Below are 25,229 nucleotides of genomic sequence, written 5' to 3'. Positions count from 1 at the left end.
TTTTTGCGGATACAAACACAGCTGCTACTCTGAATGCTGTTGATAGTTTCTGATCAGTTACAAAGTTGTGCAAACCCCCTCACAGCCCGTACAACCTCTGGGACATCAATAGGGTTGTGAGACAGGATGGCCTCATGGCTAGGATACCAGCCTAGGACTTCAGAGACCAAAGTTGAAATTCCATGCTCTGCCACAAACTTCGTGTGTGCTCTTGGCAAGTCACTTAGAGGGGGAACTAAGGCACAGAGAAGCTGACAACAGAACTGCAACATCCCTGGGAGGCAGGGCAAGGATAAATACAGTAAAGATTTTGAGGTGCTCAGATAATACAGTAATGGGGGCCAGATAAGTATCTCTTGTAGAGAGCTATAAAGGAGGGTAAAATTTGCCCTGCAGAGTCTATTATGGGTGGTGATGTGCCAAGAAGAGAGCACCCAAGTCCCCGTTACCAGGAAAGATCCTTTCTACAGAGTACATCAAATGTGGGGTCACTAAATGGCAACTATCAGAGCCGCATACTTAAAACCACCCCTTTAACATCATCATAGGAGCTACACATATGCCACCAAATAAAGCCACATCTCTCAGTTCCACATCTGAACTCCCTATAACCTGGGATCATGGGGATTTGTTTCTGGACTACCTCGGGATGTCGTGGGGGGAGAACAAGCCAAGAGCCAGACTGGTTTGAGCTCCATTTAATACCACTTCCTAATACTTTGCAACATTGACACAGAGGGAGTGGAATCAGGGTATGACACACACAAAAAGGTCACAAGCAATAGGAATAGCAGTTTCAAGCCAGTGTCATGGCATAAACTCATTACTGCTAAGGTCAAAGAAGTTTCCACCTCTTCTGTCTACAGCATGGTGAAAAGTGAAGTAGTGACCACAGCTGGAAGCAGGACACCAGGGCTAGACAGAGCAACTGTCTGATCAGGTACAGTAAATCTATCATGCCTAACAAACTTCAAGACAGAGGATTATACAGATTTGAAAGGGGAATCAAAATCCTAATTAAAAGCTATGGAAAAGCAGCTGACTGTGTCCTTTTAAGTGGCAACTAATCCCAGCACCCATTTCTATTATTGATTTATGAGTAGGAAGTTCATTTTATCTGAATAAGCACTGAGATCACAAGCCAACTGCGATTAAGCAGGGCTGAGTGTACACAAATTTCAAAAAACAAACACTATGGAAACCCGGTGCTCTAAGCCAATTAACATTACTTCAATGAGGTGCAATAGGGCTGCTCATATTTTCCAGTTTATTAGCCAATTGTGGATAGATTTTGAGCACAGAGTTAACAATAGCGTGTGAGCTGGCATGGCTGGTCTCATTAGCAACACTGCAGTAGTTTAAACAGGTGCCTCTCGTGGCTGGGGGAGGAGGAGAAAGACAAGCCAGGCCACAGCATCCAATCTCTGTAAGCACTTAAGAGCAGGTCTGAATTTCCAGAACCTTTCCCCTTCTGTGTTTATAGTCCTTGCAGTAGACCCTTTATCATCTTGGTCAGCCCAGTGGTTTGCCTCACCTTTACAGTCTGCCTATTGAGAACAGTTGCATTATAAGCAGGAAGCTTTATGATGTGTGCTACAAAAGTGCTATATATTTAATAAGCATCTGAGTCTAACAAGAAGATTCCATGAAAGGAAAGCATGCGAGACAGGATAATGCTTCTTGGATGACGCACACACAAATTTCCTCTGTTTTTAGACAGATTTATCCTAACTCTGAATTTCCCCTCCAGCCAGAAAACAAACAGTTTCTCTTTCCTGCTACAGTTGGGTGTTGATTGGTCAAGAGCCGATCCTCCCGTCTGAGGCTGTGCCAGCCTGTGCAGGGTAGGATTGTTGTTATTGGACATTCACAGCTAGAGATAAACATGAGTAAGAACCAGGCACAGTCTCCTCACTCCACCCGCTTTATCGGATCTCCATGATTCAGTGCGATGAGTGCTTCTGACACCATCTTTCCATACAGCAGCATCAACGAGCAGCTAGAGCAATAACAAGGGAAAGCCAGATGAAAGTGATGCTAAAATGAAGAGAGATCATCTGTATTGATTGCCATTTACAAACTATGCACCCCCTTCTGAACCAGCTGCTCTGACAGTCACTTAATGCCACAAAGTTTGGAAATAACCAGGAATGAAGTCAACTAAAAACCTCACCAAAAAACTACGCGAAAGAAACCGTGTGTTTACACAGCTCTTTCAGGCAGGTCTGAATAAAGAACCAGGTCTTTCTCTGTGCCCTAACAATCATGAAAGTCTGGCTGTGTTAGATCATCGGGGAAGTGAATTCCTGAGTCAAGGATCACCCCCATCAATGAGATGAGCAGGTCTTAGCTACATTTTATACAGCATCTATTTCCCCACCCCTCCTCTAACTCATCTAATAGGCTACCCCATGGTGGGTAGAGTGATCACAGGTATGGTTGTATTTCAGTGAAGGTTTTAAAACACATTGCATTCCATGTCAAGGTACAAAACTCAAGATATTCCACAGGGTAAAGGGAATGTATGTTAATTGCATGCCAGCTAAGCCACAGAGATAAGTGGACAAAGGGCTGGCCCATCAACACAGGACACAGCCAACAGCTGCTATAAGATGTGGAGTTTCAGAGTCACCAGCATGCATCAGGCAGGGACTGGAAGAGCCAGATCTCGGAGCAGGAAGAAGTAGGCATCCCACCCTCTGACACTATCCCTTGGGCAATGCAGATCTAGATTTAGTTATAGTTCATCTGGGGGAACATTTGGATGCCAGAATGATGGGTTCTATAGAAAATCCTATGGTAGCTAGGTAGCAATATCTCGCCTACAGAACTTATCCTGTAATGTGAGAGATGAGGGCTACGCACAGCATCCATACTGCATCCCTGTCCCAGTCTACAGAGCTGCTCTTAAGCCCTTGCTGTGCTTTATCAAGCCTCCTTTCATGATACAGGGAACAAAAGACTTACAGATATTAAGTTAGCCAGCTAAAGTTACCAAGAACCCTTCCTCCAGGTTACAGGGTTTGGAGTTTCCCTGAACTAGTCATTTACTGTGTCCTAATTTCCAATGCACTGTCCTAGATTTTGGAGGGCCAGTGTTTCGGAACTGGCCTCAAGCAAGAGGAGAGGTCAGATGAGCGTTACAGGCAGCAGGTTCTTATTTGGTATTTACATTAGAAACAAAACCTAAAAAGATAGATATCAGAATAACTGAGAACTGCTCAAATGTCTGCGCACACACACCAGCTCCCTCTATATAAAATACAAATAGTCTGGTCTACACCACTGTAGACCAGTACACAGATTTTATATTGGTGTAACTACTTCAGTTCCGAGTGAAATAGTTATACAGGTACAATCCCTGGTGTGGATGCAGTTATACCAGTATAAAGCGGCTGTATACTAATCCAGTTTATTCCCCTTCCGAAATGGGAATAGCTATACAGGGAATGTAAGCACTTTTATACTGGTGTAACTGTATCGACCCTACAGAGAGTTGTGCCACTTTCACAACTCCAGTATGACTGGTGTGTTTAGACAAAGCCTTAGCAGCATTTAACCAGCACAGCAGCAATGAACAAAGAAAACAGTCACATGGGGAACAGATGACTTCTTAAAAGGCAAGACTTCAAAATAACATGGATGCTTTCAGATGTGGCTATCCAGACCAGAGCACAAGCAATGGCATCATACTTGCTATAGCTAGGGTCTCCCTCCAAGAGAAACGCACAATACAGAGGTGACCAGCAGCTGACCCCTGTGAAGTGGGTGGGGAAGGAATCCACAACTAATCCAAGACCACCCCCCTAGATTCTCAGAGTGCCATTCACAAGAGCAGCTCAGATATCACCTGCTCGAGAGGCAACACTCAGGTGCCTGGTTAGACATGCGGTCACGCTGCATCACTGCACTGGTAGTTCCTCCATCTCAGCCCTCTCTCTCTCTCTCTCTCTCTCTCTCTGGTAGTGGCTACCACACCCAGTGACAGGCAGAAAAGTTTCACTCTGGAAAACGAGTTGTACGACAATAAGGCACGGGAATCACAACACAAGAGTTGAGTTTGCAGCTCACATCAAACAGAAAGTGATCACAGAGGCTGCTGCATGCGTTGCAAGGAGACCATGCTGCCCAAGGGGCACACTGGCACAGGGTGCAAGCAGTAGACTAAAAAGGGGTATGACAGGAACTAGCCAAGTCACTGACCCAGAGGCAACAGGTGGAATTACAGACCTAAAAGTTGCAATTCTTCAACAAAATACTTCAAAAACAGACTCCAACGAGAAACTGCAGAACTGGATTTAATTTGCAAACTGGACACCATTAAATTAGGTTTGAATAAGGACTGGGAGCGGATGGGTCATTACACAAAGTAAAAACTATTTCCCCATGCTAATTTTCCCCCTACTGTTACTCACACCTTCTTGTCAACTGTTTGAAATGGGCCATCTTGATCATCATTACAAAAGTTTTTTTTTCCTCCTGCTGATAATAGCCCACCTTAATCGATTAGTCTTGTTAGAGTTGGTATGGCAACACCCATTTTTTCATGTTCTCTGTATAAATATATATAAAAAAATATATCTTACGATTGTATTTTCCACTCCATGCATCTGATGAAATGGGCTTTAGCTCATGAAAGCTTATGCCCAGATAAATTTGTTAGTCTCTATGGTGCCACAAGTACTCCTTGTTCTTTTTGCGGATACAGACTAACATGGCTACCACTCTGAAACCCATGCTATTTGTACGAATGTATCATTCTTGTATCTGAAGCTAGAAATATGAAGTATTACTCTGAAGTCCCTTTGTAACTATGCAAAGTGTGAGCCATTAATGGTGGGCTTGGAAACTTGATGGTTCCCATTAACTAGTACAATTGGTTGTGAATGACTCTGTTTACTCAAAAACCTTCCTGGGTAGGTGCAGGCCAGCCCTGAGAGAATGGAGAATGAGGTCTTACAGTGACATGTGATCATGTCACCTGGTACTGGAATCCATCTTAAACCTGGTGCTTTTCCATTTAGAAGGAAGGGTGGGAACCCAGAGAGAGAGAAAAAAAGGATTCCCGCCTTGTGCCAAAGATATAAAAAGGGATGGAAGAGAACAAAGGGGGCTGGAGTCATGAGAAATCGCCTAGTTACCACCTGAGCTGGAACTAACAAGAAACAAGAACTGTACCGGGAAAAGGATTGGGCCCAGACTAAGAAGGAGTATAGTCTGTGAAAGAAGCTTATTGGAACATCTCTGAGAGCGTGATTTACCTGTATTCAGTTTTTTAAATGTTCTAGGCTTAGACTTGCGCGTTTTGTTTTATTTTGCTTGGTAACTTGCTTTGTTCTGTCTGTTATTACTTGAAACCACTTAAATCCTACTTTTTATACTTAATAAAATCACTTTTGTTTATTATTAAGCCCAGAGTAAGTGATTAATACCTGGGGGAGCAAACAGCTGCACATCTCTCTCTATCGGTGTTATAGAGGGTGGACAATTTTGAGTTTACCCTGTATAAGCTTTATACAGAGTGAAACGGATTTATTTGGGGTTTAGATCCCATTGGGAGCTGGGTGTCTGCATGCTGGAGATAGGAAACCTGCTGAGCAGTTTTCGTTAAAGTCTGCAGCTTTGGGGTCATGGTTCAGACCCTGGGTCTGTGTTGCAGCAGAGTAGCATGTGTCTGGCTAAACAAGACAGGTTCTGGAGTCCCAAGCTGGCAGGGAAAACAGGGTCAGAGGTAGTTTCAGCACATCAGGTGACAGTCCCAAGGGGGTCTCTGTGACCAAACCTGTCACAATAGGATCCTTGCAAGGGAAGATCAGGTTAAGCCCAATTTAGCCATGTTCCTAGTTCACTGGAATGTGAGGCTGGCCAAGAAAGAAGTCCTCTAGAGAAAAAGCAGCCAAGCCAACACAAGGCGCAAGTCCAGACCAAACACACCCATCTCCACTCCTTGGGCAGAGCAAAGAAGCAGTAAGAGCTGCATTACCCTAGATCCATCTTCCCCTACCACTTCTCTTCTCTGTCCCACCGGTGGGCCGTGCTCCCCAAACTGGAAATATCACATATGCTGGTGACTCCAGGTAAAGCAGCATGGGGCTCCTTAAAGCTACTTGCCTGCCCTCCCGGTTCTGGAGATGGTCTCTGACACTGCCAACTGCCTGGGGAGCTCCAGTTTATAAGGCTGCAAACTCAGGCCACCATCCCACTGGGCCAAGATTCTCTCCCCAGCTGTTGCAGCACCACTTTGGTCACAATAGTACATGCAACCCAGCCCTAGCAGCACAGAGCCTTCTGATACAAGGAGGGAACATTACCAAAGAGTGAAGGGGAGAAAGCCAGAAAACAGACAGGGAAAAGGGGAGGTGGTGCGGACTGTACTGTGGTAAGGGGATACAGAGAAGGGGAAGAGAAATGACAGAACCCTTCCTGCCATCCATGATAAGAATAGAAAAGGGTTGTGAAGCAGTGGCTTGGGTCTTGGTTTCCACTCTATAGGCCAGATCCTCAGCTGGTGTAAGCCAGCAAAGTGCCACCATAATCAATGCATGTCAGATGCACCAGTTGAGGATCTGGCCTGCTATTTATATGACAGCTACAGTCTGCTAGGATCTGACAGTGGTATGGGGTTGGTGAATGGAGGGAAAATGAATAGATGAATAAACAGTTGTCGAGATAGGCTGATGAGTACCTCACTAATGCATACAATACACTCCGTATTTTTAAGACATTTACAATGCTTGTGGATTCTTCAGAACTACAACTCCCAGAAGGCGTTGGGGCTTCTTACAGCATCAGCGTCTGAACCTGCCTGGAGACAGGAGCCTATCTGTTGTGGTTAGGGGTTACACAGAGACTTTTGCTCTCTGTTCAGAACAGGCTGTCACCTCACTGTTCTGTTACCATTTCTGCTGCCACTAGCTCAGTGAGGGCTCTTTGACACCTAGAAAACTCAGCAGGATCCTAACAGTACGGACTCTGGGTAGCTTCCTACAATCAGCAACAGGGGCAGGATCTCCGGAGGGATCCGTACATGCCCACCCAGCTTTCCGGAGGGATCCGCACATGCCAACCCAGCTCTCCGGATGGTCCCACTGCCTGGGTGTTCAAATACAGTAACAGACATTAATTATTCGGCATGGCCAGTGTGTCATTAGCAATTGCATCTACTAGAAATTTATGAACAAAGGTTCCTCTGAATAGGTTAAATGCGCTTGTCCCCTGTGAGCACTAAGACCTAGTAAGATTTGAAGTTTAAAGGTTAATTTTTGTTATCCTACTGCAAAAAAAAAACAACAGCTATTTAAAAAAAGATGCATTTCCCCCATGTTCTCAAATCTCTAAACCAGCTCAACGGATTTTAATAGAGACACCATATGAGAAATTATAGCCCTGTGACAAAGTCGTGAAGAATCCCTGTTTGTAATTGTTTGGCTCCTTTAATCTACATTTCAGAGTGGCCACAGTATCCCACAGAGACACTAGAACAGCTGCAGCTCAGGGCTGTGGAGTGAATAAGTCAAAACTACAAGGCTACATACTTTTAGGTATATACTTTGTGAATCGTACAAGGGGGGAGTTAAAAAAAACCCTCAAAATTTTACAACAGTTTATCTTTAAAATTATAGGCATGTTTCTGCACCTAACTTCCACATTGTGCTGTCAGTTACAGCTGTGCAAAGTGGGTAAACATCAGTGCAGGCAAGCAGAGAATTTTATTTCATAGTGTTTTGCGGATACTTTGCACTGGCACATGGGATACCAGATGCCAAGGCAATGGAGAATCAGACCCACTGCATTAATTCAGGCCTGGATGTAGGCACTGCTAATAGCATCTAACCAGCAGTATACGAGACATGCTAAAAGTGATACTGAGCAGGCAAGAAACTCCTCCAGACTCTGAGGCCCAGTACAAGTTCATAGATTAAGGCTGGAAGGGACCACTGTGAACATTTTAGCCTGATCTCTTGCACATGCCACAGAATCTCATCCAGTGATTCCTGAAGCAATCCCAGTATGTTCTGGCTAACCTAGAGTGTATCTTTTATAAGACAGCCAGATATTCAGGCCATTCCAACTCCAGCTCCAAAACTATTTATTTCTGTTCCTCATGAAGATGGCCACTAACTCAGAGTTAATGAGACATTTTCAGATTGATGCCAGATGATAACGTGCAGCATAAATGACAGTATTGAGATAGAGGATTCCACATCGCTTTTGAAAGCATGTGTGCACATACGAACCTCCTAACTGTGCTTGGGCCCAGGGAGTTGAACGTAGGTATGTCACAGTCTCACTACCCTGCCTGTCTGCTCTGATCTTAGCACAGGTGGGCAACTGGTATGGACAAGAATTTGAGAGCAAGATCCTTGTCCATTTCAATCCTCCAGTCGTTGGAGAAAACAGAGCCAACAGGGAGAGAAGTGCACAGTACAGCACAACGGTCTTGCCTGCCACCACAGGGAAACCAATTGCCTCAAGTTGAATAATAGGGCTTCATATCTTAACAGCGCTGCACAAACACAAGCTAGTTAATATGTCACCTAGCAGAGCATTTAATGATTTAGCATCCATGTAAACCCTTATTTTATAGGATGGACAGATTTTCAGCAGACAGGAGAACAGTGTGACTGAAAACAAAGTAGTGAGGCCTGCTATGATCTTGTCAGCACTCAGTAGGCTAAGCAGGACTGGGCTGGGTTGATACCTAGATGCAAGATGTCTAGATATTGCAAGTAGTGGTGGTTGGGATTCAGTAGGTGGCGCTCTTCCCTCCAAGTCAGTTATGTCGCTGGCAGGTGTTGGGGGTGCTCTTTCACAAAGGAAGTAAAAACAGAGGTCCTGGCCATTTGCGGTCTTTGCTGATCCAACAGCAGTTTTTTAAGAAGAGAGCCATTAATCCCAGTGTCCTGGCACAATTCCAGTCTGGACCATTCAATCTGGCCTGCCTGAATTTTCACATGGATACAGTATTCCTCACATCCCTTCCAAAGGCTCACGTGGTTTTGCAGTGCACCATTAACCAGGTGTTACATATTGTCCCAGAATCAGCTGCATTTCAATGGTGAGCGAAGCAATTTATATCTTGATGTATACACACCCACACAACATCAGCAAAGCGCTGCAGGATCCATTTGTATGGGAATGAGCATACACAGGCAAAATCATCATTACTTTGAAATGTAGGTAGAAAGATCCAACGTCCAGCTTGAGATTTCTGAGGTCAAATGTGATCATCTCAAGCTTTTCAGAAACAGCCTGCCAGTCCCAAAAGAAGCAAGACACTGTCCTCCTCCCAAAGACAATAAAAAACCCACCAAGAAGTCTCAGTGGCGATGGACTTAACCCTCTAAAAGCCCAAAGGGTGCTGTATTGGCCGCAGACACGCTCCTGTCACATGGGAGCAGCTCTCCAGTCCCTCCTGTTGTATTTAGGTGATTTAGAGTGAAAAGCACAGTGCCCCTGAGACAAACAACAAACCCCAGGGCCTGCTAATTACATCAATATAAAAGCACTATCTGGGCTGTCAAACATTGGCGCCATTGACAGGACAGCAATCCTCTGCGATGTAAAGGCAGGGGAAAAAATCCCGCTTGCTGCTGGTGACCCACTTCTCTAGATTGGATTCAAATTCCCCTCCGGTGCACTCCTCCTCCTCCAACCCGAAAAACAGAGGCAGCTGCTCTTCCCCCAAGAGTGAGGAAATACACACACCCCACCCGCGCCATCCTTTAACTCAGGAACAATAAGCGGCTTTAGGGAGCCACTGTGGCATTTCCCATCCACTAAGGCAAGAGCCTCTAATATGTGAGACAGGTTGCGGGAGACAAGAGTTATGTTCAGGCCCCTATCCCTGCCTCTGCTTCCTCGATAGTGATCAACAAACACTAGACAAGCAATGGCACTCCAGACTACCCAGGACTCAATGTACTGGGAGCCTGTTCTGTTCCATCCCACCCCTTCTAGTCCAAGGCAAAGATGAAGATTCATATATAGTATAACCCAGGGATCGGCAATGTTTGGCAGGCAGCCCTCCAGGGTAAACCCCCTGGTGGGCCAGGCCAGTTTGTTTACCTGCTGCGTCCGCAGGTTTGGCCAATCACAGCTCCCTCTGGCTGCGGTTCACTGCTCTAAGCCAATGGGGGCTGTGGGAAGCAGCAGCCAGCAAATCCCTCAGCCCTCGCCACTTCCCGCAGCCCCATTGGCCTGGAGCAGGGAACCGCGGCCAGTGGGAGCTGTGTTTGGCCGAACCTGCGGACGCAGCAGGTAAACAAAGCAGCCTGGCCCGCCAGGGGACTTACACTGGTGGGCCATGTGCCAAACGTTGCCAATCCCTGGTATAACCTGATAGCCATATACAATACACTCCAGCCTCACAGAGGTACATCCCATGGAGCTACATTTCGGGTGGCAGGGGGAAGGAGGCGGATTAGTGAAAGAAAACCAAGGAGGACACCTTAACTCAGCTGTCTGAACTACATTACAAGCAGGATCTGCTTTGCCCAAGGGGATTCTCACAGCGGGGCCATGTTCACATGTCCTTGTCAGAGCCATGGTGCCCCTCATTCCATCGACCGGCTATTAGCTACTGCTAACGCCCCATGCTACTAGCTTAGAGCAATCAATGTTCTGAACTCCATTCCTTTCCCTCTCCTCCCCAAGTGATACTGGGCCCTGATGCTAGCAGCTCAAAATAGTCCCATCTCCCCCTATGTACGGCAAGAGTTCATGATGGGACACGGGACTAAGCAGAGAAGGGAACAGGGTTTAGATGGAAAGGAAGAGAGGAAAAATGTCTATTCATTTTGTTCTAGCCTAACTTAAAATAACCACATGCCCCAAAAGCGAGGGGCCAGATCCTTAGCAAGTGAGAGTTAGCATCACTCTACTGACTTCAGTGGACCTATGCCAATTTGCAGCAGCAACAGATCTGGCCCGATCTCTCTCTAGGACAGGGTCAGCAACCTTTCAGAAGTGGTGTGCTGAGTCTTTATTTATTCAGTCTAATTTAAGGTTTCGCGTGCCAGTAATACATTTTAACATTTTTAGAAGGTCTCTTTCTATAAGTCTTTAATATATAACTAAACTATTGTTGTATGTAAAGTAAATAAGGTTTTTAAAATGTTTAAGAAGCTTCATTTAAAATTAAATTAAAATGCAGAGCCCCCCGGACCGATGGCCAGGACCCGGGCAGTGTGAGTGCCACTGAAAATCAGCTCGCGTGCCGCCTTTGAATAGGATATGAATATGGCTTGTGCTTGTAGGTGCCAATAACTCAGGGGAGAGGCACTGGCAACTCCTACCAGGATATCCCTCCCCAGTGATTTCAACAGTCTTGTATCAACAGAGGAGCAACCCAGCAAACTTACTCAAAGCCCTCTTGACAAAACCCAGTGAATTCTTTTCCATATGACAAAGCTGATTATACCATACATACTCCAGCCTGCCACAAGGAAAAACAGTGCTGAGGTAATGCCGAGGGCTGGGCTTAAACTCCCAAAGCAGGAGGAATTCAGAGCAAAGATAAATGGTGTCCTCAGGATGCCCCAGTCCGGCGCACACAATCCAGCACGTACCATCACTCACGCCTGTCTGTGCGCCAGGGATACCTGGCTGCCTACATGGGTCAGTCCAGCACCTCAGTAACACAGGCTTTAGCAGGATGCCAGACTCTTTTAGTGGTACTTCAAACTTTTCTGTGGCTTAATATTTATTCAGATTTACAAAAACAACACACACCTGGCTCCTTAATTGTACAATAAGTCGTCAGAATAGGGAAGACTACCCCAAGGAATTGACACCCCCCCCCCCACACACACACATACAAATACATAAAAACCTACCACTGCAATCAAAGGCCTTTCAGCCCCCAAACATCTGGGGAGCAGTGGGGGATGGTGGGCCATCCCTTGTGTCCCGAAATGCAAGAGATCGAGGCTCTGACAGAGGTTGAGTGAAGCATGAGAGACTTTTACTCATAAGGATCATTAGGATCTCATATGTACTCAGGGATTCCAAGTATCAGTTCAATACAGGGTAATGTTTACATCCCGAATGAAGTGGGGTGATGCAAGTCACTTTTCCCAATACACTACTGGACTCTTGATCCCTTAACGTCACAAACCAGATTTGATCCTGGCATGGTCCCATGCCAGTCAATGGGAAAACACCCATTGGCTTGAACGGTGCGGGATCACACTCAGACAATAGCTAATCGATTATGCTGCTTATCGTGCCAGTGGGTCCCACAATGCAGCTGCAAAGGAAGTCACCCATCAGACTCAGTGCAGCTGGTCCCCAGCATGCCTCAAGATGAAAGGAAAAAGATTTCCTGGCCTTATAGATTTCTGTTACCATTTACAAAAAGCCATACCTAATGCGTACAATGAACAGATGGCAACCAGATTTTCCTTTAACACAATAGGCAACCCCTAGAAACTACAGGTCCCAACATGCACTGCTACACTGTGATCTGGTCACTCAGATTCATAAGTAGCATTGCATCCTAGGATGCGCAAGACTCTTGGGGCCACCCTGTCTGTATTAAAAGGCAGCTCTGGTCTATACTTTGCCCAACCTAGCCTTAAGTCTCAGCACATTAATAGCAGGACCTCTGGTAACTCCTGAACAAATCATTACTATCTCCCACTATCAGTGGATCATTCCCCTGTGCATGTGCAGTAGGTACATTAAGGAAAACCATTCATTATGTTTGGCTATTCACAGGCACTAGTGCATATCGTGGAGAAAAGCCTACAGAATATCAAGCACAAATGTATTCTCCTGTTGTAGAAATGAAAAAAAAAAGGCATTTTTAAACACACGTGTGTAATCTTGTCTACCAGCTAATACACAGGATAACCATTCCATGGAATTTGCTTTCAGGCTTAGGAAGGTGGAGGAGATGTAAAACTCAATTGTCTGAATGCAAGAAGGGCATATGAAAGTTATTTAAATAACAGAGGCTTTGGTTAGAGGAAAGAGCCCATTACATGCACTATATCAGACTTACAGTGATGTATTTAAGTCTTATTTGTAGTGTAGTAACACCGAGGGGTCACAAAGACAGATCTAAGTCCCTGAAGAGCTTACAATGTGAGACAGGTGACCACAAGCGGATACAATAAACAGGCAATAGCACCTAAACATTTGAACACATGACCCTGCTTCAGATAGTGACAGGAGTCCTGTTCTAGCAGTTAGAGCACACAAATAGGAGGCAAGATTTCTGGGTTCTTTTCCTAGCTCTGCCACTGATTCACTGTTCAACCTCCAGGCAGTCATTTAACTACACTGTGTCTCCGTTTCCTTGATATAACCTGACGTGAACAATACTTCCCTGTCTCTCAGTGGGATTGGAAGGCTAAATTCATCCCTGTTTGTGAAGCACTCAGGGACTGGAAAGCACCACAGAAGTGCAAAGCATTAATAAATAAATTCATTATATTGGGAGGGATTCACTAAGGTTCCACAGCATTTCTGTTGCTGCCCTGTAATCATTTTTTTTAAGCAATCTGGCTCCAATTATAAATAAAGTCAGAAATATTAAGGGGATAGGCATAATTTTAGGCTCATCATATGCACTATTATAGAGCAATAATTACAACCACAACCTCAGCAGTGCTGCCCATTGGTCCCATATTTACTGGACTATATTCCTATATGGGACTGCATCCAAGTTTTCTTATCCATATTTTATCCTGGCTATTAAGAAGCTGTTCCCACCAATTTGAGGCAGTCCAGCTTTCAGAATGGATCTACTTTGCCAATCCAGCTAAAAATTCCTCTTCATGCAAGGTGACCAGGTGTTAGCAGAAGAGAGCCCAGTAGCTCTGCCCACTTTGAGGTTTGTTATAAAGAGCAGTCCCCTTGCTACACAGCACATCAGGGCCAGGTCCCTGAGCAGTGACAGGTGAGATTAGGCAGGTAAGGGAGTGGTTGTTATTTACAAGAGGCAGAACAAACCACAGCAAAATACTGTGAGGAATAAAAAGCACAGGGCCCAACAAGGAATCAGGTGAGTGTGAATTAGAAACAGCCAACGAAAGCCAAGATTTTCAGTCCCAACTTCCAGAGGGCTTTAAAATGCTTCTGAGAGGGCAATTAGGAGAGTCAGTGAGTTTCAAGCAGCAAACATCTCACCCATCCTGCAACCTCCTCTCTCCCAGTTCATTTAGCTTTTATCTTATTTCAACAAGAGGAGAGAGTCTCCATTGTCCTGTGTGTAATGATCCAACCCGACACCCCCAGCTACACCACTGCCCCCTACACTCTATGGACCCATTCCCAGCCAGGGCAGGACAACACCCCTGTCAGGGTTCCCTCCCCACTCTGAACTCTAGGGTACAGACATGGGGACCCATGAAAGACCCCCTAAGCTTATTTCTACAAGCTTAGGTTAAAAGCTTCCCCAAGGCACAAATCTCTATTTGTCCTTGGTCTGAGATATGCTACCATCACCAAGTGATTTAACAAAGAACCAGGGAAAAGGACCACTTGGAATTCCTCTTCCCCCACTGCCCCCTACACCCTATGGACCCATTCCCAGCCAGGACAGGACAACACCCCCGCCCCCCAACACACACACATCCCCGCTGCCCCTTCACTCTGCATTCCCAGTTAAGACTTTTTTGTGGGGGGGAGGGACACTCCTAGATCGGCTCAGAGCAAGATACAGCTGCACTCTTCTCTCCTGGTTATTCCTACTTGGGTAGGAATGCTGGGGGATCCCCCTCTTTTGGCTGGACTCAGAAAGCTAGATAGCAAATGGGGGGCAGTCCTTCTACAGCCTGACTACTCCCTCCTTTTAGCCAATGGTTTTACAGAAAGGATCCCCTTTTCCTAGCTGTAGAAAACTCCATGGGGAGAGGACTCCCTGCCCCCTTCCTTTGCCTCCCTTCTAAACTCGCCTGGCTCCATGGGGGAGGGGGGCTCCCTAGCGCCTCGTCGTCCCGTCCGCCCGGCTCCATGCGGGGGGCTCCCCAGCCCCTGCGCCCCTCCCCCGCGGGTGGCACTTACCTTCGGCGAGAGGCGGCTGGGCTGCAGCTCGCGTCCCCCGGGCCCCTCACTTTCCCCCGGGCAGAGTAACTTTGACCCTCTCCCTTCACGGCTCCCAGCTGCTTCGGAAACTGTTTCCTCTCCCTTCAATGAGAAGCTCAAGCAGAGCCTGCCCGGGAGTCCAGACACCCGGCCTTACGCCAACTCTGTAGCGCAGCAACCCATAGGGGACCAAAGGCGCTACGTAGCGGAGACAGCGTAAGAGCCATGGTGAATCGCTGAGGGAGACTACAAGCCCCAGGGGGCTTTGCGAAGCCGGAGCGGAAGCCGCTGAGGAACGCGAAGCATTGTGGGAATTGTAGTCCGTTCGGGCACACTGCCACCCCGACAGTGGGTTTGTTGAGGCCGCGGCTACAGCGCCGAACCCAGGAGGCCTCCTGGCCGCGGCGGTCCATTGACCTGAGGTGCCGGGTATGAGAAGTAGCGAGAATGGGAGCCGGGGGGGGCAGAGGGACTCGAAGGTGGGAACTACAAGTCCCATAGTGCTCTGCGCTTGGGAGGCAACTTCCTAGCCAGGTTTCAGCGGCGGGGCACCACCCCGTGCACTCACCTGGGGTTGCTGCTGCCCGCAGCTGCCCACGAGCGGCCTGCAGGGCCGCCCACCGCCGGCAGCGGGCGCTGCAGAGTCTGCCGGCTCAACGCCCACGCGACCCCTAGAGCCGGCTCGCCCCGATCCCAGGGGCTCCAGCTAATGGGACCAGTGGGCTCTGGCTGCCCCCTACCCCACACACCAGGGCTGAGGTGCAGGAGCAGCGCGATTTGCACTGGGCAGCCGCCAGCACAGAGCGGGTGGGGAACAGGCAGGGAAGGAGAGAAGGTGGCTGCATAGCTGAGCCGGGGGAAAGGGACACCTGTCCCGGTTATGGCCTGGTCCCCTGACTCCATCACACATGCTGAGCCAGATGTGACCCTACACTTCTACAGCACCTGTAATCTCAGACACTCAGCACTAGCCTAGCCCATTCCCCCTGCGTAGCTCCAAGGGCTTTACAAAGTTGGGCATCCTTCACCCCCATTCTACAGCTAGAGAAGCCAATGCACACTGAGTGTCAGAACTAACAATGGAACTCAGGAGTCTTGGTGTCAAGTCCCGTTATAACCACTAGACCATGCTGCCTTTCAAAGCAACCCCCACCCAATACCTGGAGGAGTCACTTAATTCACTGCTGAAATGCAGCTACCTCTGGGCTGGAACACAGCACCTGGACCACGGTTTAAGACAGGAAGCTGTAGAAATTCTCTTCTCAATTCATTGGACCGTGGGGAGTCAGGAAAAAACAATGGAGTGCCAGCAGGAGCCCAAATTCAATCCTGTCCCAAGGTAAGGGCCTCTGCTTTGCATGCGGTTTATACTTTGAAAAAAAATCAATACAAAGTAATAAGACTTTGCAGCTTTGCTTCATCTTTAATCAAATTCCAAAGCACTTTACAGACTACTCCCTGCCAGGGAGTCAAAAGTTATTATCCAATTTTTATTTACAGAAAAAGTAAGCAACTTGCCCAAGGCCAGAACAATTTCATAGCAGAATCCAAGAGTTTCTGCATTTAGTGCCCCACTTTTGCAATGAGTTCAGTCGTGCCAACTCTAGGCATTCAAACATCACTAGTCAGGCCCTTCAAAAAGTCATGGGGCTTTTTTAAAAAAAAAAATAAATAGGAGTTCTTTTTATTTGTTTTCTCTCTTTTGAGCCTGTAAGGGTCACGTTTTCAAGCTTTTCTCCACAACTTTGAAGGCTAGAAATTTCCTTTTTAAAAAATGTTAGCTCAGATTCTCACAGTCCCCTGACTCCAGGAGCATCAAGGAGCTGCAGGATTACTTCAAGAAGACACCAAATATGGAGACTAGTGATAAAATTGCATGTTTTGTCAATGCACAAGGGTTAGAATCTTTGACACTGCAGCAACAGGCATTTTAAATGAGGTAGCTACACTTAGGGCTTGTCTACACAGTGTGAAAAAACACACCCCTGGGCAATGCAAGATTCAGCACTGTAAAGCGCCAATGTAGACAGTGCACCAGCTCTCCGTGCTCCCAGCGCTGATAGCTACGCCCCTCATGGAGGTGGGTTTTTTAGAGTGCTGGGAGAGCTCTCTCCCCGCGCTCTGCCACAACTACACAAGCCACGTTAAAGTGCTGCTGCCAGTGTAGACTAGCCCTTAGATTAGAATGCTGGCATCCACTCCCCTGCCCTAACCACTGAACCACCCTGAACTATCAATGGAAACCATACGCAGCACGCAAGCAAGATTATCATAGGTAAATCCCCCCAAAAATGCTACATCTGGGAATGTAGGGACTATACCTTTACCTGTGAAGACAACTGCCTTCAAAGTTGTGTACTACAGACTCCACTTGGTATGTCACGGTGTTAAATTAAATTGCACACAAACACTTTCCAGCAATTTAGGCCTCACTTTTCACCTTTTAAAGTGTCCTATGATCTGAGAAACGTAAATGTGAAAACACTCCTCATTCTAAATATCTACATCGCTTCCCTTTCCTTCGTTCTATTTAAACTATAAATCAACCAGTTTATTGCAGAGAAATTAAGAACAGAAATAGCTACTATTTTTGAAGGACCTACCAAAATGGTAGTTAGTCGCTGTTCTTATTTTGTCACAGAAATTAAAGTGGAAATCATTGTTCCCAGATGCTGATCCGCTAAGTAAGATAACTTGGCAGAATACGACATTAGACAAATTGTTGTTGTTCAAACAAAAACAGTTTTGTTAATTCAGCTGGATTCAGAACGAGGAGAGAAATCAGTGTTTCTTAAAGGAAAAAGGACATTCACTTATTTGGGGTAACATTATCTTTAGGCTTGCAAATAGTGGAGCCTTACAGAGAAAGGGACACATTTCCTGGTTATGGCCTGGTCACCCTTTGTTTCCTTTTTATACTTTCGCCCCCTTGGCCAGTGAAACTAAACCAGTCAGTTACATTTTAGTTTATTGTCAGCTTCACTTCCTGCTCCTAATGTCCTGTCTCACCCCACAAAGCACAAGGCATAAAAATCCAAATAAAAGAAAAAACACCCCACCACTCCAAAAAAATCCTCCCCGCCCCCACATTTAACTGAAGGGTCAAATCCCCAAGTAATCCACCCAAAGCCATCCCCGTACACCCCATCCCCACCCCTTTGAGGTTGTCTTTTAAAGAGGCGCATGGAAACCTTGCAGATAAGGACGGATTTTGTTAGAAACTGGGATTGGTTTATTTCTTTGCCGTCATTAAATTTGGGCCTTAAACTGACTTGACATGGGCCCCTTTAATGGGAATCTCTGCCAAGGGGACCCTAAGCCACTGATGGCTGAATAACTTGGATTCATTTAAGTCCCTCTATTTCTGTGTATAAGATCCTGTGTGCCTAGCAGAACACTTGGTTCCTTGGAGAATCTGCATTCACAACCCCGTGTTCAGCTTGATCTCTCAAGCTCATAGCAGCATGCAAACCCTAGCTGGTGGAACGCACCCTGGGGCTGGGGCTTGGAACTGCACAGATGGAACCATTCTCGTCAGCTGGGAGGAGGGGCACTGTCAGTTGGAGCATGTTTGTGTACTTCATGGGGGTGTAATTTAGACTTCTTTCTCACTCACACACCAATCAGTATAACAGGCCTCCAAAAACTTAAGTGAGGGTTAAGCTGCTCGTTTTTTTCTTTCCACCCCAGATTGGTTTAATGGCTGAGATGGTGCCACCCACCTTCCTACCACCTGCCTGTGGTTTGGGAGGCTGAGCCCAACAAAGCAGGACAGTCACCAAACTACACGCGTCAGGGAAAGCATCAGCAAACAAGGAGAAGGAGGAACAGCTAATTACTGCTCCACCAGGAAACAGATCCTGGATGTATGGATACCTCACTGACTCCATTTCCACTGCACAGCATGCAGGGAAATGAGACAGCTTGCATGGCCACTCACCCAAACAAGAGTCAGAGATATGGGAAACCACAGCCATGGGGATGGTTAAGCAGATGCAGGAGGTCACTGCTGGTGCAACTGATCCTGCAGCTTTATTCAGTTGTTTTGATACAGATCTATGGGGAGTTCCTGCCCCTCTCAGCCTCTTGTCCACCTTCCCTTCCCAATTCCCCACCTAGGGCCTCACAATGCCAGACTCCACTGCTGGGCTCTCTACCCCCAGCTCTTGTCCCTCTGAAGCCTGGTCTACGTGGGGGTGGGGAGGTGAGCTAAGTCAGTCTAAGTTATACAACTTCAGCTACGAAAATAGCGTAGCTGAAGTCGATGTACTTAGAGCTACTTACTGCATTGTCTTCACTGCGGCAGGGCAACTGCTGCTGCTCCCCCATTGACTCCGCCTACGCTTCTCGGAGTCAAAGGGAGAGCGCTCAGCAGTCGATTTATCGCATCTTCACTAGACGCAATAAATTGACCCCGGTGGATCGTTCACTCCGGAGGTAAATGTAGACATGCCCTGAGTTTTATCAAGTATTGAAAAAGCTACAGTCACAACATAATGCAGCTCCAAAAGTGGAGTCCTGCACGAGCCACACTGCCCCCGGTGCAGCTCGGAGACAGCCACAACATGGGTAGTAAGTGACCTTTGTGACTCTCTGGTCCTGAGAAGCACCTTAGAGCAGCCTCAGGGCTGCTCTAAATTGCCCCAGCTGCAAAGAGCTGTTCTGGTAACCTAGGACTGCCAAAGTGCAGCAGCACTCCTAGCCACTCCCCATTTCTCCTCATCTACAGACTGCAGGCCACTGGAGTTGACACACAAGCTGCCTGCAATCTGGAGATTTCCTATGCCAGGTGAATCCCCCAGACAGCTGGCTAAGCCAAATTTAATGTTGTTTGGCACTGGCAGAGTGGCACAAATTAGCCTTAGCATCCCAGGATCAGGCCCTTTTTCTTAAATTAACTGTAACCCATTCATCCCATTCCGTTGCTCCCATCTTCACTCCCTGCATTTGTCTAATTCCAAATGGAAGCTCTTAGGCGCAGGGGCTGTGCCCTTCTGTTTTTGCAAAGCACTGTGTATAAACAGCTGGCACTTTTCAGAGACAACCAGCCCAATTCACCACTGCCATGGGTGCAAAGGAGATGCAAAAGCAGACCCAGGGTGTACCACACTGCACGAATGTGAAGGACTGCACAAGGGGTGGGGCAGTGGTCCCCAATGAAGACCCATCCACCTCACAGGTGGCTCCACCTTAGGGATTTATGAAATGGAAGCAAAACTAGTTGTTCATTCCAGCTTTATGTAAAACAGAGAGAACAGACATGCTGTGTCTGAGCTCAGCCCACTTGGGATCAGAAGCTCCTCTTAGACAATCAATTATATCACATCCACTTAGAACCATACAGAGGGTTCTCTCAGCTCATCCCCAGCTCCCTCGCACCAGTGGGAAGCACGTCTCTTTGGGACAAACAATACATTGCTCACTCCAGCCTCTCAGGAAGAGCAATCAGCAGCCTCTATTGATTTTAATACCTTCACATTTGCTGCACTTCACAGGGAACAATAATTAGAAAATTGTCACTTGAAGCCAACTCAGCCTTTCCCTTTAGCTGCAATGTTACCAATTAAAAGGGGTTAATAGTCAGCAATTTACACACATTAACCTTTATAATGCCCCCTGGAGGTAAATACTATTCCCATTTATAGATGGGAAAACTGAGGCACACAGCAGGGCGGGGACTTGCCTAAGGTCACACAGCAAGTTAGGGGAGGAGCTGGGAAAAGAACTCAGATTGTCTGACTTTCCCCTCAACTTTGGTTCTGTGCTCAAACCACTAGGCCAGTGGTTCTCAACCAGAGGTCCGGGGCTCCCTGAGGGGCCACGAATGAATTTCAGGGGGTCCATGAAGCATGGCTGATGTTAGATTTGCTAGGCCCAGGGCAGAAAGCTAAAGCCCCGTGGTGCAGGCCTGCAGCCCCAAACCCCACCACCCAGGGCTAAAGCTGAAGCCTGAGCAACTTAGCTTCACAATGCCCCCTGTAGCATGGGACCCCGGGCAATTGCCCTGCTTGCTACCCCCTAGTGCTGGCCCTGGCTTTATATGCAGAAAAACAGTAGTTGTGTCACAGCTGGGCCATGGAGTTTCTATAGCATGTGGGGGGGGCTCAGAAAGAAAAAGGTTGAGAACCCCTGCACTAGGCCACGCTCCTGCTCCTGTCTGCATGGGTGAGGGTTCCAGAGCTGGAAGCGCCTGGGGGCGCTCACTGTGTGTTTGTACAGCGCCTGGCACAGTGGGGTCCTGATCTCAGTTGGGTGCTGCTGTAACAAAGGATTGGAGTGATAATCGCCTGTGGGAGATGGACAGGGATCCATTGGCAGTTCATACCCAATGCATGAGGCAAACCGGTTTGTTTGGCCTGGGGTTTCCTCCAACAGACTGTTCTCATGCTGCTAGCTGCTCGCGCTCCGGCGGTGTGAGACTACACGGCATCTGACACGGCAATTGACAGCACCTTCCATCATGCCTCCAACTTTGCCAAGCTCCCACGTGCCCCTCATCCCAGGGCCCAGTGTGGAACTTGCCTCTCATACCCAGTTGCCACTTCCCCCAAGGTCACTAAAAGCTAGAGAGGAAAAATCGTTAGTTGCTTACCGCTGGTGCAGCCCATTGAGCAAACCCAGGGGAGAGGCGCAGGGGCCAGGCAGGGGGCCTGAGAGGGGAGGGGTGAGCTGGAAGCCATGCGGGCCTGGGTGGGAGGTAGACAGAGCCCTGCAAGATCCCAGGCTGCTGCTGCAAATTCAGAGTGAAATAGGGAAAGCCAGAAACAGAGATGAATTTGTTGAGGAGGTTGGGTCTGAAATCCAGTGGGGACATCCCAAGCTCCCACCCCACTAACATCAGGAGTTCAAGCCCTTTTCTCTTCCCTCTTTGATGCCTGCTTTCCCTGTGCAGTTCCTCTCTCCCATCCACATGACCCAGGCCAGCCCTACACTCCAGCATCGGCTCCTTAGCTGGGGCTGATAAGGGCAGGACCAACTTCCCTGCCCCTGCCAATCCTCAGCTATTCCCCTTTCCTTCCTCTCCCCCACCTGCAGCTGGGCTCTCCCCACCTCTCAGCCCCTGGTCATTTCTGGTGCTTTTCTCTGATCTCTTTGGCAAAGAGGTGCCCAGCCCCAGCCACAGCATTCCCAGTGCAGCCCCACCAGAGTCATGGAGGGTCAGGGGGACTCTCTCCCCCTGCTCTGGGATGAGATCGCTCTGCATACACCCTCCCCAGATTTCAGCAGCCCTTTGTGCCTGCCGGACCTTTCAGGACCTGTTGAAACCGAGCTCTCCCTGTTGCCCCTCTGCTCCCTGCTGTGGGGAAGTGGGTGCATTACGGGATGCATGGATCAGGAGCTCGCCAGCACTCAAAGGAGAGCTGGTGAGACCATGCTGGGGCTGCAGAGCACTGAATCTAGGTTTATATCCTCTGGGCTTATCTGGGGAGGAGGAGCTACAGGTTTTACAAAATTGCTGAGGCCATAGCTCAGAGCACCCAAGATCCTAATGCCAGGGGTGGTGAAGGGTGCAGGGAATGCCCAGGTCTCAGCCCACAGAGCTCCCACCTTCTCTCGAATAGCTCATTTTCCTGCATGCCATTCCCATCATGATGGCACCTCAGAGCACCATGCCTGCGCCTCGCCGTGAAAACCCAGTATGAGCCACCTGCTGCAAAGAGGAGGTGCCACCCACCCCCAGAGGCTCCTTGCATCAAGTCTGCAGGGAGCTGGGGAAAAACACCCTGGCCTTGCTGCTGGAAGCCACAGGGCCCCCATGGTGGCTGTGGGGTATGCAGAGAAGGCTCCTTTGGAGCAGGAAGGGGGAGCGACCTTTGGCTTCTGGGCTCATAAAAGGCCCTTGAGGAGGAAGATCCAAGGGGCACACGGCTACCTAAGGGCTCCCTCTCTTCTGGCCAGGGCACAGGGAGCGAATACTTGGCTCTAGAGACCATGGATCCAAGCCGGGTCTTACTGTTCAGCCTCATTAAGGGATGCCAGCCAGAGTATTCCTCTCTTCAACCCACTCCCCTATCCCTGGGCCTCGAGCTACAGCTGGGGAGAGCAGATGTGTTTGGGAGGAACTCACCAGCTGACCAAAGCCTGGAAAATTGGGTTTGCAAAGTGCATAGGAGTTCCCCAGACCTCAGACAAGACCCAAAGACCTCCAACTGGTGGGCAGAACCCTGCCTTATAGAAAGCAGGAGATGGGAAGGCAGTGCAGCACTATATAAATGCTCCTGGCCTGCCCAGCCTTGCAATGTTGGGAGTGTGTCAGTCAGACAGACAGCTGGATGATTGTTGTTGTTAATGTGGCCCCTGTGTTTGACTTAGAGTCAGCTGCTACAGTTGGGCAGATCTGGGTTTGCTGAGCCTTTGGGGAGGGCCAGTTGGATCAGTAGCCAGGTACCCACCATGCCCCACTCATTAGCCGCCTCAGTGAAACACAGCCATGAGGGAGGGTCCCAGTCTGTGTGTATCAATGGGATGTGGGGGGAGGGAGCAGCAGTCAGAATGTGAGGACCCTGCCCTTCCTCCAGGGCCCTTCCACTCAGTTTCCCACCCAGCACTAGGGGTCTCTGGCCCCAGGGAAGGGAGGGATAAGGAGATTGACTGCAATGCAGAGAGCCCCTGGCTGGGGAGCCTGGACCCAGTGCAGGGAGGTGCCCTACATGGAGCTAGGCAGCCTCTCATTCCTTCCATGCCCCTAATATCCTAGTGAATTTGCTGCACCTCCTGCCCTCCCATCCTGCTGCAGCTGGGGGGCTTTGGGTCCCCATTGCCAGGAGCCCTCCCCCGCACTCCCTAGCTGCACCACTCAGTGCTCCAGAGGCAAGGCTGGAAAGATGGGGGCACCCAGGCCAGGCTCACCTGCTGCCCGGAGGTCTGTGGGGCAGGGGGGGAAGTGAGCTGAGGGCTAGAGGGGACACGCCACTCTCAATACAGGATGAGCACTGAGCCTGGCTCCTCGCAGGGATGCTGAGTCAGTCCTAGCTGGGCCGGGGTGGCTCTGAGAGCAAGAGAAGGATGCTCGTTAGCCAGTTCTGTCCCCGCTTGGGGCTGACATGGCTTTGTGGGCCCAACTGCGTTTGGCTTGGGATCGTGCCAACTCCACAGGCGCTGCTCAATCACTGCCAAGGGAGGCAAAGGCCCTGTGCTGCACACTGGGGATATGGCAAACAGCCCAGACCAGCTGCAGGAGGGGCACGCTTGCCCCGCAGGAGCCAGAAACCACCCCACAGTAAGAAGCCACAACTGCAGCCACCCTGCCCCCCCCCCAGGTGCCACGCTGCCCTACCCCCAGCTCACATCTGCATGGGAGACCCTCTGCAACTCTCCTCTGACTCGGAGAGGGCGCTGGGCTGGCAAGGAGAGACTTTGAATTGTTGTAGCATCACCAACCCCAAACATTACAAAATCCCATGCTAGGCCCTGAAAATCATGAGATTCTGAAAATCGCATGATTAGGGCCCTACTAAATTCACAGCCATGAAAAATGCATCACGGACCGTTAAATGTAGTCTCTACTGTGAAATCTGGTCTTATGTGTGCTTTTACCCTATACTACGCAGATTTCACGGGGGAGACCAGCGTTTCTGAAATTGGGGGTTCTGACCCAAAAGGGAGTCGCTGGGGGGTCGCAAGGTTATTTTAGGGGGGCCACAGTATTGCCACCCTACTTCTGCACTGCTGCCTTCAGAGCTGGGTGGCCGGCCAGCAGCCGCTGCTCTCCAGCTTCCCAGCTCTGAAGGCAGCGCCGCCGCCCGCAGCAGCACAGAAGCAAGAGTAGCATAACCGCAATCCCTTGTACCTCCCGCCCTGCCCCAACTCCTTTTTGGGTCAGGAACCCTACAATTACAACACTGTGAAATTTCAGATTTAAGTAGCTGAAATCATGACATTTACAATTTTTAAAATCCTATGAAATTGGTCATGAAATTGACCAAAATGGACCATGAATTGGTAGGGCCCTACACATGATTTTTAACCAAACAAACCATTTTGGGAGATGTTTATTTGCCTGCTGGGTTTTGAGGCTTTGGAGGCACATTTTCACGTTTCTCTCTGCAAGCAGAAGGGCTAGAAATTCAGACCCAGATGCTCAAAGGTATTTAGGTACCTACCTCCATCAAAATCAATGGGAGTTAGGTGCCTAAATACTGTTTGGGCCTTTCTTGTATAAAAGCTGACATTCTCCCATAATCCTATGACTCCTG

General features: G+C 48.4%; 1 protein-coding gene and 1 long non-coding RNA gene across 4 annotated transcripts in view; both read right to left on the bottom strand.

Annotated features, from left to right (window-relative positions):
* CAPN15 (calpain 15) overlaps window positions 1–15,268 on the bottom strand; it is a 100,003-nt gene extending 84,735 nt beyond the window's left edge. For all 3 annotated transcript variants that reach the window (XM_043493578.1, XM_043493577.1, XM_038420248.2), the window contains exon 1: window positions 15,013–15,268. The gene's annotated coding sequence lies outside the window, so the exon portion shown is untranslated. The remainder of the gene's footprint in view (window positions 1–15,012) is intronic.
* A 5,096-nt stretch (window positions 15,269–20,364) lies between these two features.
* LOC122456039 lies at window positions 20,365–23,236 on the bottom strand. Its single transcript, XR_006274652.1, has 3 exons — window positions 23,102–23,236; window positions 21,359–21,589; window positions 20,365–20,520 (listed from the first exon to the last, which is right to left on the bottom strand). It is a non-coding gene; the product is annotated as an uncharacterized LOC122456039 (long non-coding RNA).
* Window positions 23,237–25,229: the final 1,993 nt, after the last annotated feature.

The sequence above is a fragment of the Dermochelys coriacea genome, chromosome 10 (assembly GCF_009764565.3).
Source record: "Dermochelys coriacea isolate rDerCor1 chromosome 10, rDerCor1.pri.v4, whole genome shotgun sequence".
NCBI classification, from domain to species: Eukaryota; Metazoa; Chordata; order Testudines; family Dermochelyidae; genus Dermochelys; species Dermochelys coriacea.
The sequence above is the reverse complement of the archived record's forward strand: the minus strand, read 5'-3'. Positions and strand labels throughout refer to the sequence as shown.